Genomic DNA, 3874 nt, shown 5'->3' with positions numbered 1-3874 from the left:
AAAAAAAAAAAGCGTTCACGACTTTAACAAAAAAACACGCGAGGATCATAATGTAAAACAGACGATGGTGAGAAGTTTTTTTCCTTTTGTAATCTGATTCTTCTTCTCTCTCTTTTTTACGAGGCGCTGACATTCGGAGGCGAGGCCCATCACGGTTTTCCTTCAGAGACGTCTCTCGCTATCCGTCTTTGATTTTTTCCCGTCTCTCCCACACGCGTGTGGCTGCGGCGCGCCGCGTGGCAACACGCTAATTACAACGCTCCCAAAGTTCAATATGTCTGAGGCCATGACTACAAAAGGAGGGAATGAAGTGTGTAAATAATGAATCAGGCATTCTCTGTGATTAAAGCGGAATATCAAACCAATCAGACAGACGTGGTGATTACCATTCTCCGAGCTTCGCCTCTGCTTCCACACTGAGAACACCGGGGGAGGAGAAGAGAAGAATAAACATGAAATATTTGTTATTCATACGTTCATTTTATCCAGAATTCCTCCCGTGTGGTGGTTCACGTCGAGGCCTGACGTGGTCTCGTGGAGCCGGGCGTCTCCTGGGAGGCGGGAGGGCTAAGCCGGTCCGTCAGGGCCGGGAGGCCTTTAAATGGTAAATGTTACAACACAACACACACACACACGCATGCACACACACACGCATGCACACAAAACTCTTACACACACCTGCACACACACCAGCACACACACGCATGCACACACACACACACACACACAGGCATGCACACAAAAACACATACACATGAAACTCTTACACACTGCACACACACACCCTACACGCATGAACCACACACCACCTGCCCATCACACATATACCCACTACACAACACACACACACACACACGCATGCACACACACACACATGCACGCACACACACAGGCATGCACACACGCACGCATACACACACACACACACACACAGGCATGCACACACGCCTGCATGCACACACACGCACACAGGCATGCACACACATAAAACTCTTACATACACACGCACACACGCATGCACACAAAAACACATACACATAAAACTCTTACACACGCAAACACACACTAGCACAAACACGTGTACATGCACGAACACAAAAAAAACTCTTACACACGCACACACATGCACACACACGCACACACACACACATAAAACTCTTAAATACACACACACACACACAAACATATACACATAAAAAACTACTACAATTTTACAATACTAAAATTGCTGTTTATTTACATGGAGTCTGGTGGGTTTGGAGATGTTTTGATGTTTAAAGAAAGGATTTTACTCTTTAACAGATAGGTCGACCTGCTTAGAAATCCTTTCCATAATGTTGTCAGACACTTAGAATATTAATCTGAGCCTGTCTTTCCTTATAGGGAAGATAAATAAATACAAGCGGGACAGTTGTCGTGTTAACTTCCGTTGCAGCTCGTTTCTCAGCTGCCGACGGCAACGATCTGGACCCGTGTCAGAGACTACTGTTCCCATCAGTCACTGTAGTAAAAACAGTAGTTCATCTTTAAAGATGCAACGTCTACAAACCCAAAGTTATCAGATATTTGGACTAGAGATTAGATGAATTTTTCCTGCAGTGTGCGGCTTTCACTCGGCTCAGTAGAACTTTCTATCTCAGCGACTTCCCCTGAAATTGAGCTTCAGATCCTCCCAGACGAAGCCGTTGATGCCGCCATTTGTTTAGAGGCTGATGAGGGCCAACCGAGGCAGCAGTGGGGGAGGAAATGAGGGAGTAAATGGGAGGAAGGCCGGCTGCGGTCTGCTCGGTTTGAAGCAAACAACGCCGAGAGGGGACGTGGAAGATTGAATTTGCTGCAAATAGAGTGCAAAGGTCTTTATTGTCAACGTATCCCATCCAAGGCATTTCTTATTTATCACATACTCACGTTAAATGTGGAATCACAAACCTCCAGACAACAACATCATGGCCACAGGTGCTGGTCTAGAGGGGGAATATGAGTACCTCCCCCCCCCCCTCGGTCCAATCCATTGGACTATCCATAATTGATGATTGATGATTTCCATTGGATCAGAGTTTTGTCTTGTTCTGCCAATCGCTGCCTTTCCATTTGACCCGTTTACAAAAACTTTCTATATCAAAACTGTGACAAAAGAACGCTGAAAAAAAGAGACAAATGTTGAAAAAAAAATACTAAAAAGCAAGAAAAAAAAACCCAACAAAAATTATTTTTTTGACGAAAAAATCTGAAAAAGTGACCCAAAAAATCGGAATAAATGAATAATAAATAAAAAAAATTGACTAAAACATCATTTAAAAAACATGAAATGTGACAAAAAAGTTGGAATAAAATTGACAAAAAGTCGAGAAAAGTGTTGAACAAAATGTTGAAATTTCAACTCGGAAAAACACAAGTTAGGGGGAAGACAACACCAGTGAAAACTAAAGAGAAGTCTGAAAAAGGGACGAAAATGTCAAATCTTTGACCCTTTTTGTCCCGGGGGGACAACACAAGGGTTAAGAGCCCATAGAGGATTTTATCAATGTTTTAACTTTTTCTTACGTTTTTGATGCTTTTTTTCCAACGTTTGTCACTTTTTTTTTTAATGTTTTCAACACTACGTAAAACTAACTTATTAAAACTTTTAGCTTTCATCAGGCATTTTCGGATATTTTCATGTATGGTCCAACACACTCAATTTATCACTGAAATTCAAACTGATGTTTGAGTTAGAAAAGCAGAAATAGAATTAGGAAATATTCGACTAAAATTAAAGGAATGGATGTGGATGGAATCATCACAGACTGTGAATATGTCAACTTTACTCAATACTATTTCAAAAAACATTTCAGTTTGTTTTTCAAATGCTATAAAATGAAGAAGACGCCCCAAACCACGAAGGGGTAGGAGCCCATAGACAATCAGGAGTAAATTACAATATTGGAGTTAAATGTACTTTAGTTACATTCAAGCACGAATTGGATTCTGCATCTTCCCTGGGGGGGGTGGGTGGGGGATTCTGCTAGCATGAGGATTTGAGCTGATTCTGATGTGGACGCTGCTTTCAGCCCAACAACCGGCCAATAACCAAGGGTTACAGGGGGGTTGACAGCCATCTTGACAATTTGTTCATCAGGGCATCAGGGGGTGGGGGGGGGGGCGGGGGGGGAGGTGGGGGGGGTGGAGCACGCACCCATGTGGGCTGTAAATCATCTGACAGGATTCCTTCACAGCGGTCAGATCACACACACATGCTCTGACCGTCACTCTGTGTCAGGAGGACATCGAGCAAGAGGACTGCATGGGAGTCTGGAAGCTGCAGATTTCCTCGGGGTTTCCACGACAACGAGTCTCTGCCATCAGAGCAGAGACATATATTATACATAGTGATATTTTATCTATACTTGGGGGTTTTTTTTATATATATATGTTGCAATAACAATTTAATGGACAGAGCACGTGACGTCCCCCATGTTCGTGGCAGATTGATTAAAGATAGGGTGACCACCTGCTAATAAGCCAAGGGTGCGACAAGTGGTATGTTTTCATGACGGGACAATGGGGGACACGCCTGGCGCAGCGGTTTGTTGCCCCACCCCCCCCCCCCCCCCCCCCCCCCCCCGCGCCCTAACGTTCCGATTCTAGCCAAAGCACCTAATTATATAAGGTATTACGCCATTCCTACACAAACCACTTCATGTAATTAATACGCCTGACTGACCCTACGGTACACTCGGATGAACTAGCATGAACGCCACCTGTGTATTGTTTTCTAATAAAGATTAATATTTTGAACATTCATACAATTAAATAAATTTGACAGATGCACTTCCAACTTACGATCTTACTTTCGCTGATTTAATTATTATTTTCATTACAAGTTTTCACTTAA

This window comes from Etheostoma spectabile, chromosome 13, assembly GCF_008692095.1.
Source record: "Etheostoma spectabile isolate EspeVRDwgs_2016 chromosome 13, UIUC_Espe_1.0, whole genome shotgun sequence".
NCBI classification, from domain to species: Eukaryota; Metazoa; Chordata; class Actinopteri; order Perciformes; family Percidae; genus Etheostoma; species Etheostoma spectabile.
Note: the sequence above shows the minus strand (reverse complement) of the source record.